Source organism: Oncorhynchus clarkii, chromosome 21, assembly GCF_045791955.1.
Source record: "Oncorhynchus clarkii lewisi isolate Uvic-CL-2024 chromosome 21, UVic_Ocla_1.0, whole genome shotgun sequence".
NCBI classification, from domain to species: Eukaryota; Metazoa; Chordata; class Actinopteri; order Salmoniformes; family Salmonidae; genus Oncorhynchus; species Oncorhynchus clarkii.
The window spans coordinates 22,332,063-22,342,324 of NC_092167.1; positions in this window are offsets into that span (position 1 = coordinate 22,332,063).

The following is a 10,262-nucleotide window of genomic DNA, read 5'->3' on the forward strand; positions in this document are numbered from 1 at the left end:
GTTGGAGTTTACGATGTTTAATAAATCCAAAGGGAATAGGCAAGAGAATGGTCGTGGACAGGCTTGATTGTGATTTCAATTCTATGTATAGGGCAGCAGCCTCTAATGTGCTAGTGATGAGTATTTAACAGTCTGGTGGCCTTTTCAGTCACTTGGTCCCAGTATTATCGCTTCTGGATAATAGCGGGGTGAGCAGGCAGTGGCTCGGGTGGTTGTTGTCCTTGATGATCTTTTTTGCCTTCCTGTGACATTGGGTGCTGTAGGTGTCCTGGAGGGCATGCCCCTAACGTTAGGCAGACCGCGCCACCCTATGGAGAGCCCCTGCTGTTGCGAGCAGTGCAGTTCCCGTACCAGGCGGTGATATAGCCTGACAGGATGCTCTCAATTATGTATCTTTGTGGGGCCCTAGTGTTGAGGATCAGCGAAGTGCAGGTGTACTTTCTTGCTGCTGTTTGGGGTTGTATAGCACTTTTTGACATCTGCGGACGTAAAAAGGGCTTTATTAATACATTTGATTGATTGACTGGGCCTTGACGACGGTCAGAGCGACCACCCTTTGGGGACCACTGTGATCAATGATGCCATTACCTGTCCTCAGCAGCCTCTCCGGACCAGTACACCTCTAGTCCATCTCAACCCCCCCCCCCCCCTCCCCCCACACACACACTTAGGGAATACATGAGTGTGGTCAATGGTCTATGAAATAAGTAGGTCAGTGCTGTATGATATAGTATATGCCAGCCGGGATCTCATCCATTAACCAGGCTGCAGAAGGTGTTGACATCTGAACACCGTCAGAGAGAGAGAGAGAGAGCGGTTGAGCTTTACTATTTTACAAAGGGAATCCAACAGAGAATGGCACTATGATTCCCTGTAGACATCATTACAGACATGCATGCAGGAGTAAGGTCAAATATTAGCACCCCAGCAGGTGTAGAAATAGTCTACTGTTCCAACAAACCTACCTGTTTACCGTCCCAGATGGTACGCAGTGACCTGACAGAAGTGTTATCATTCCAACACTGTGTGTCCATGTGTGTGTGTGTCACTAACCACGTATCCATTCACAGTTTTTATGCGAGTAAAGTCATACTGTATTTTTTTAAAAACACAACGGCTGTGATGGAAACAGGAAGTTTCGGTACAATTTTAGAAATGCCAACAGATCATTTGTTAGCTCGACATGGTGGGATCTTTTTGTGTGGTAAATTGAATTATGCGAGAAATGGCTAATATTAACCATCATATTGAAGTAAACTTGGAGTCACGCAATGATATGGTGTGTGGTCCTCCCACTACGACTCAGGAAACCATGCAGTTTATGCTACAGACGAAACAACTTATGGTGAACTTCGAAAGTGCAGTGTGATCTTGATGCTCCTTTCCCTCTTATTTTCCAATAAATATTGAGGGTCTTTTTCTGGTGACATGATGGTCGATTCTTGACTGCTGTTTGACTAGTGCTGAGCGATTAGTGCCTTTTGAGGTTGCTTAAGTTTTATTAGAAAAAAATGATCACGGTTTATGATTTCAGTAGTTTTTAGTAGTTCTTCAAAGTAAATATGGCATACTTTATGACTGCCGAATACCAACTATCAATCAATTAGATCAGCTGATTCAGATAATCAATGTGTGTTCTCTCTGTCTCTGTGTCTGCTCAGCACAGATCGGACAAGTTTAAGCGGGTGCGCAAAGGATTATGGTCATTGTAGTTAATTACCACGTGTTTTGCGCTAAACTATATTGAATATTGACCTGTTGCAAACTACAACTCTCTACTACATCACACAGTTCAGGCTTCATCTGATTTATCTCTACAGAAACTCCACATCTAGCTCACAGAAAAAACCCTAAAGAAATGGAATTTAAATCATTGAACTGACATTGGTCAATTAGTTGTTTAACAACAACAAAAAAAAATGTCAGTTACTCGTTCAGCACTATGTTTGACAAATTGAAATATTCTTATCCATAATAATATGATTATGTAGACTTGCCTGAGCGCGCACCCTACCTGCACTGTATTGGTACATTTTGCTATTTAACGCAACCGTTTTTGTGACCAAACTAGTTGAAAATGCGATGGAAACACATTGAACTTTAGATTTTTTTATTCGGTACACGGAATCTTAAGTGAAAAAAGTACATTTGTGTGCACTACATCATCATGCACTGATTTTCATCCGCAACAAGTCTGTTCGGTGAAAAACACAACACTGGCAGGAAAATGTGCAGATTTTAGAATATTCACATGAAAGTCTGTCGCCAATTGGATTGGAAACCTAGCTAGTGTTATCATTCCGTGCTGTGTTCACACTCCAACACACCTAGCTAGTGTTATCATTCCATTCTGTGTGTTCACACTCCAACAGCCGCACAGTATTTGTGGATCTGGATGTTCTCTTTGCTCATTTTAATGGGTTCAAAGGCACGGCTCCAGGTGCATGATAAAGGGGGAAAGACTGTAGAGAGACAGGGAAGGAGGGAGTGAGACGTAGGAGAATGAGAGGGAAATAGGCAGGGTAAGAAAGAATGAGAAAAGAGCGGGATTGAGAGAGAGTAGAAGGGGGAGATACACAAGAGAGAGAGAGAGAGAGAGAGAGAGAGAGAGAGAGAGAGAGAGAGAGAGACACGAGTGTCGAGAGAGAAAAGAGAAAGTGACATAGGACAACCTGAGGGGGGCACTGTAGGACCATCTATCCTCTTTCCTCTTCTCTCCTCCTCTCTCCTCTTCTTTGCACAGACAGTTTAACAAATGGGGACGGCAGACTCAGGGACATGTCCTCTCTCTCTCTCTCTCTCTCTCTCTCTCTATCTATCTATCTATCTATCTATCTATCTATCTATCTATATCTCTCTCTCTCTCTCTCTCTCTCTCTCTTGGAGAGCCAGGTTGGGACGATTTATTGTGCCGTAAAGAGGAATAGGATGTGGCTGCTCTCTCACAACAACGCTTCTTCCCTTCCCACAGACAATGTGTGTGTTTGAGTGTGTGCACCCATGTGTGTCTGTGTGTGTGCCCTTGCTTGTGTGTGTGTGCGTGCTTGTGTGTGTGTGTTTTCCTCCCCGACACAGATAAAAATGTCTCCGTCCTGGAGGTAACGTCAGTTTAACCCTATCAGATAATGACAATATTTGTTTGTCATTGTCATGCTGTGCTTCCAACAGGGACCTTTCCACTGACGCAATGGCCCATGATCCCCATCAATGACAAACAGGAAGAGAGTCATGTGAAATAAAGTGACACAGGAGGGGGGAAGAAACTAATGTATTGTAAACTTCTAATCAAACATCCCCAAGCTCTATGAGACCAATGGAGAGACAGAAATTGAGGCAGGGGAAGAAGTACACTATACATACAAAAGGATGTGGATTCTCTGCCTCTAACCCTATTACAGGGGCTGAGTCACTGGCTTACTGGTGCTCTTTCATGCCGTCCCTAGGAGGGGTGCGTCACTTGAGTGGGTTGAATCACTGATGTGATCTTCCTGTCTGGGTTGGCTCCCCCCCCCCCCTTGGGTTTTGCCGTGGCGGAGATCTTTGTGGGCTATACTCGGCCTTGTCTCAGGATGGTAAGTTGGTGGTTGAAGATATCCCTCTAGTGGTGTGGGGTCTGTGCTTTGGCAAAGTGGGTGGGGTTAAATCCTTCCTGTTTGGCCCTGTCCGGGGGTATCATCGGATGGGGCCACAGTGTCTCCTGACCCCTCCTGTCTCAGCCTCCAGTATTTATGCTGCAGTAGTTTATGTGTCGGGGGGCTAGGGTCAGTTTGTTATATCTGGAGTACTTCTCCTGTCTTATCCGGTGTCCTGTGTGAATTTAAGTGTGCTCTCTCTAATTCTCTCTTTCTTTCTCTCTCTCGGAGGACCTGAGCCCTTGGACCATGCCTCAGGACTACCTGGCATGATGACTCCTTGCTGTCCCCAGTCTACCTGGCCGTGCTGCTGCTCCAGTTTCAACTGTCCTGCCTGCGGCTATGGAATCCTGACCTGTTCATCGGACGTGGTACCTGTCCCAGATCTATTATTTGACCATGCTGGTTGGTCATTTATGAACATTTGAACATCTTGGCCATGTTCTGTTATAATCTCCACCCGGCACAGCCAGAAGAGGACTGGCCACCCCTCATAGCCTGGTTCCTCTCTAGGTTTCTTCCTAGGTTTTGGCCTTTCTAGGGAGTTTTTCCTAGCCAACGTGCTTCAACACCTGCATTGCTTGCTGTTTGGGGTTTTAGGCTGGGTTTCTGTACAGCACTTTGAGATATCAGCTGATGTACAAAGGGCTATATAAATAAATTCGATTTGATATGATTTTGATTTGATGTGGACCCCCCTTTAAATGATTGGATTCGGGTATTTAAATCAAGCACACAGCCATGCAATCTCCATAGACACACATTGGCAGTAGAGTGTCCTTACTGAAGAGCTCAGTGACTTTCAATGTGGCACCGTCATAGCATGCCACCCTTCAAACAAGTCAATTCGTAAATTTTTTGCCTTGCTGGAGCTGCCCCGGTCAACTGTAAGTGCTGTTATTGTGAAGTGGAAACGTCTAGGTGCAACAATGGCTCAACCTCAAAGTGGTAAGCCACACAAGCTCACAGAACGGGAGTGCCTAGTGCTGAAGGGCGCAGCACATAAAAATCGTCTGTCCTCGGTTGCAACACTCACTACCAAACTGCCTCTAGAAGCAACATCAGCTCAACTGTTCATCGAGAGCTTCATGAAATGGGTTTTGCATGGCCGAGCAGTCGCACACAAGCCTAAGATCACCATACGCAATGCCAAGTGTCGGCTTGAGTGGTGTAAAGCTCGCCGCCAAATGGACTCTAGAGTAGTAGAAACACGTTATCACGCTTCACCATCTGGCAGTCTGGTGGACGAATCTGTATTTGGCATACACCAGGACAACGCTACCTGCCCGAATACATAGTGCCAACTGTAAAGTTTGGTGGAAGAGGAATAATGGTCTGGGGCTAAAAATGTCTCTATTTCCTCCAAGGTAGCCCTAAGGTTGTGGTGATGAATGTATAACAATGCACAACAGATCTTATATCAACTGCCTAATAACATAAATCCCTTCTAACCAATTGTTATGCTGTAGTTGTTTTCTATCCAACCATGGAATCTTTTAGATAAACCTTGTATCCGGTCAATTAAACTCTCAGTGAACCGAGCCTCATTTGAGTTCAGTTGCCTGAGAGTCAGCAAATGCAACATGGTTAATAGCGTCATTTAGAGGGGAATGGAAGACATTGAGTGTGTCTCAAATGGCACCCTATTCAACTTTTGACCAGAGCCTTATGGGCCCTGGTCAAAAGTAGTGCACTAGGTAGGGAATAGCGTGCCATTTGGGATGTATACATTGTTCCCATTGGATTGGGCTGATCTGATGGGGCTCGGTGAAGGGGAAAAAGGAGGAACATTACGAAGTGTAATTACTTTAAGCACCATTAGGAATGCAATAACTTGGAGTGTCTCGCTACAAGTCCAGCTAGGCTGGTCTGAATTGGACAGAGAAAAAGCTACGTTGTTTCAGTATACACACAGTCCTAATCAACTGACTAACTGTCTTCAGTTTACTTCCTGAATTGACTGCTTTCAATACAACATTTACCTAAACCCTGGTACCTGCAGTAGCCTGTTACTACACCTGAAGGTAAATTGCTACAGGCAGAAAGGTCTCTGCTCACCTTGCCATGTCATGCATCATCTTCTGTTTCGAACTAAATAGGAAGTAAATGACAGCAGCAAATACCAGTGTTTTGGGAATTACATCTGACAGCTGATTATTGTGGATGACAAATCATTCGACTGCAATGAAGCATGGCTCCAATCGTAGACAGAGACCGGTTCTTTACCAATACAGTCATTTACTCACCACACTCTCTACAGTGTTCACTCCTGTCTGTGACCTCCCAGTAGGTAACATTCTCCCCAGCCAGTCCTGTGAAGCTTTTATTAGTGTCCCACTGAGAGGCTATGAAGGGTTACACTGTGAGGGCCGGTGTAGGCCCAGCAGGCACTGAGAGCTAGGGGTTGGGGTAATTGGGTTTACACGGCTCTCATAGCAGGCTGCACATAGCAGCTAGACTGGCACAGTGGTTTTTGTGTGTGTATGTACTTGTGTGTCCGTCTGTGTGTGTGGACGCGTTTTTGTTTGTGCGTGTGTGTGTGTCTTGTATGTGTGGTCAGTCCTCTCATGGTCTGCTGTGATGGGGGCAAGGTATCATGGTGTTTGAAGTGAGAGTGTTATAGACTCATTGATCTGTGGCAGTCTCACAGGAGTTCATTGCTGAGACATGGAAACGGGAGGACTGCTACAATCAATAGACAGATAGAGCCCTGTGGCAGCCAGCAACAGTTTGGGTTCACTCTTCTGATCCCGGTTCTCTCTCCTCTGCTCACAGCCACCACCTCAGGAAATACAAAACACTCTTTCTCCATCTCTCCCACTCAGAGGTGGTGGCAGTTGGCCCTGTAACTGAAAGGTTGCTGGTTCAAATCCTCGTGCAGAGCAAGGCTGTTAACCCCCAACAAGTACTCCCCTGGTGCTGATGATGTTGATTAAGGCAGCCGCACCTCTCTGATTCAGAGGGACTGGGTTACATGTGGAAGACTCATTTTGGTTGAATGCATTCAGTTGTGCAACTGACTAGGTATCCACTTTCCCTTCCCCCATCAATGTGGGATATATTTAGTTATTTTCGAAAAAATACTGACCGTTTAAGGCCACAAATGGTTTGCTTACCCAGTTCTGCGTCACATGGCCTTATGATTCCTTCCGCATCGCTGCATAGGCTCCTTACCCAGAGTGGCTGTTTCTCTTGCCCATTAGAATGCATTACCTGATCCTAGCTGTGGCTCTTTAAGACCCGAGACCAGGGATCAGTGTAGACAGGTACTATCCTGGGATCTGACAGAGCGGAGCGGTCTCAAGGTGGATGGGAATGGAAGCTCATCGACTTGATAAAAAATGCAAGCGTAATCACACTCACAAAGAGTTGTCACCAATCTCCATCCAGTTTAGGTGTGAGCCGAGGACAGGAACTGGCTGTGTGTGTGTGTTTATTGTGGTGTCTCAGAACAGGTTCTTAATAAGGAGAATGGGACAGTGGGTCCCCACGGAAGGCGACCCGCAACCGCCTTCAATGAAGACACAGTGAAGCCTGAAAAACGGGAGAGAAGGGAGGAAACCGAACTTACTCTGCGGGTTGGAAAATCGGACAATTACCTTGCTTCATTGCCATGCCGGTCCAGATAGCACCATAATGTATGGGCCATATCAAAACAGTGAGCGAGACTGGGTGGATGAACAAATGTGGTCGAGGCAAAATATCTCTCCATCGGATGCCAGGGGAGAAGAGAGGAGCCAGAGACAATTTTTTATCTCACCTGCAGTCATTTTTATGTAATAAGCCTATTAAATGCTGTGGGCGTCTCATTCGTCCCTTGCCCCAGTGACGCATATTTGTCAGCGGAATGGGCTTTGCGGCGCATCCGGCATTATGGAAGACCCTTAGAGAAAACAGGGAAACATGTATTGGTTTCATGTGGTATATTTGTAATTACATCCTGTAAACAATGCCAAGAGAGGATAGGGTTGCCTGCCACAGACAGGGCTGAGTCTGGGGCCTGTTTTTTCGGACTGTGTTTTTGTGTGTGGAAAATGTCCTTCCCTGTTAAAGGAATAACAAGAGAAGACACACTGAGAATAAATGAACAAGCAACATACATAAACCCACTCCAAAACCTTCACAGGGTTGATGAAGGCTTTACATTTCTTCAAAGACTACTATAAAATATCTCACTTGCACTTGACACCAAAATCACAATCTTCAAAATGCCCTCCCCCATTTCTAGAAAGAAAAAAAATCATGCTAACAAGCTAATATTAGTTTAAAACCACTGTATCCAAACATTCATACATATTCAATCTTTATCAATTCCTAATCCACATCACAGGTTAGTTACACACATCTTGAGACCTGCAATGGATTACATAATATTCAGTCATTATAAACTCATATCCATACAAGACCCATGTGCTAGTCAAAATGTTCCCCCTAGTCAGCTGGCTTAGTGAGTCAGGGTGGGACTGACATAGCACCTTTTGGTTCCACACAGATATATGTATTATACAGCAAAGAGACTAACCTCAGCCAGTTCATCAGAATCTGACAGCCACAGACACCTTACACCCACAGGGAACATTATAGCACTACCTGATTCACTCACAGCTCAGAGTTGAAATATAATCATGGTCATTCACAGCAACCACTAATGATCTTGGAGAGGTTTCTAAAAGAAAAGGCAGAGCCTCCCACGGTGTTGAGAGTTTAGGTGTGTGTGTGGTTTCACAGTGGCAGATGATGGATGAGTGTGTGTGTGTGTGTGTGTGTGTGTGTGTGTGTGTGTGTGTGTGTGTGTGTGTGTGTGTGTGTGTGTGTGTGTGTGTGTGTGTGTGTGTGTGTGTGTGTGTGTGTGTCCTAGAGTTGGCTGATGTTTTGGCTGTAGGAAGCAGCATCTGTCTGATGGCAGTCTGGTGTATAATTGTAACGGAGCTAACTCATTATGATGGCACTCTCACAAAGACATTACCCTACACACAAAGGACAACCCACTGGCAGCATCCCACCCCGCTAGTGAGGGGGGCTACTAGTCTTAACTAAATAACTTCTAAATAGACAAACTGTTGCTTTGTGCCACAGGTGTGACACTTCCTGGGGAAGCAAAATCACTCAACCTCTGATTGCCCATGAGTCTCTCTGCCCTCACATCGTATCACAGTGATATGCGGAAACAGTAATGCAATACTGACAGTCTAGCTAGGTGATTTCTACTTCCTCACATTGTCTTCGGATGTCCACACAGAATATCAGTCACGTACTTGATTGAGGAATACAGAAAACAGATTCCTTCTTTTCTTTCATCTCATTGTGGGTATGGGTCTCCATAATCTCGGAAACCTGAACTAAAATCTTGCATAATTGTGTCAGATATCAGATACCTTCTAACAGTACGTTCTGGGGGGGAGATTCATCAAGCAAGATACTTGACTGAGAAGGGAAAGCACCATGTGATAGCCTATATATCTTGTCAAAACCGCAACCTGATGCTAATTCTCATCAAATAAATGGGAAGTCAAATACGTGACAAATTGACTTTAATTTTTTTAATGTTATACTTCAAAAAATAAATTAAATGCAGGACATGCATGTGTGGTTAAAGGATGAGGGCTAAAGGGCCCAAATGCAGGACTTTCTAGCACAATTCGGGACAGTTGCTTGCCACGAGAGATTTGATCCTATTATGGTCCCTCTTTCAACACCTCGGGCAAATAGTCTGATCAGCAGGCAGTGAACACTAGAGAGACACACAAAAGGACAGCTACACATTTATCAACATAATGAGTGTTCGTTTCCAGTCTGACTTTACGGTCCATATCACAGATGTAAAACTAATGGAATGCAGATCAAGTTCCAAGTTCAGAAACTTTATTGCCCATTTTAGAGTAAAAATGGAGATTGGTATTTAGATTTCACGTGGTTTGGTGACAGAAACACTGGTGATGGGACTTGGAATGGTCCGTTAGTAGTGAGACAGTTGTTAATGCAGTCCCCGACTTTAATAAAAATTAAACTCAGATGATGCTGCAAGGACCATACAGATTTTATTTTCCAGTCAGTCACACTGGTGATTCAAATAATATTTGAACAGGCCCAACTGTGCATGCACTGCCCATCAGGCAATCCAGACAGACGCAACCAAACACTTAACCATATTTACTTAAAAAAATATACTATTGAAGTCACCTACTAATATTGTGTCTAGCAGTGAAAGAAAGCAGCCAACTTCTCTCCGTCTTCTTTTTTTCTTAGTTTTTTGGGGGGAGATCGGGGTTATCACCATCAATTATCTCAGCCGCTCATTTGCTGACTCATTCCAAGAACAATTACTAGAGAGGAAAAAGGCAATAAATGAATGGACTTGTGTTTTAATTAAAAGGGAGTAGGCTCTTAACAGTGGAAGGGATATTAAATTAGATAAACTAGAATTACACAGCCATGCCTCATTGGCAAAGTATAATGGAGCATAAAGTAAATGATGTGTTCAGGAGGAAAGCCACTGTTGTACCATATAAAGACCTCTACTGAAATTGTGGTGGTGGAGGGAGAGCCACCATCATGCTATAAAGAGATCTCTACTGATGTTGTGGTGGTGGAGGGAGAGCCACCATCATGCTATAAAGAGATCCCTACTGA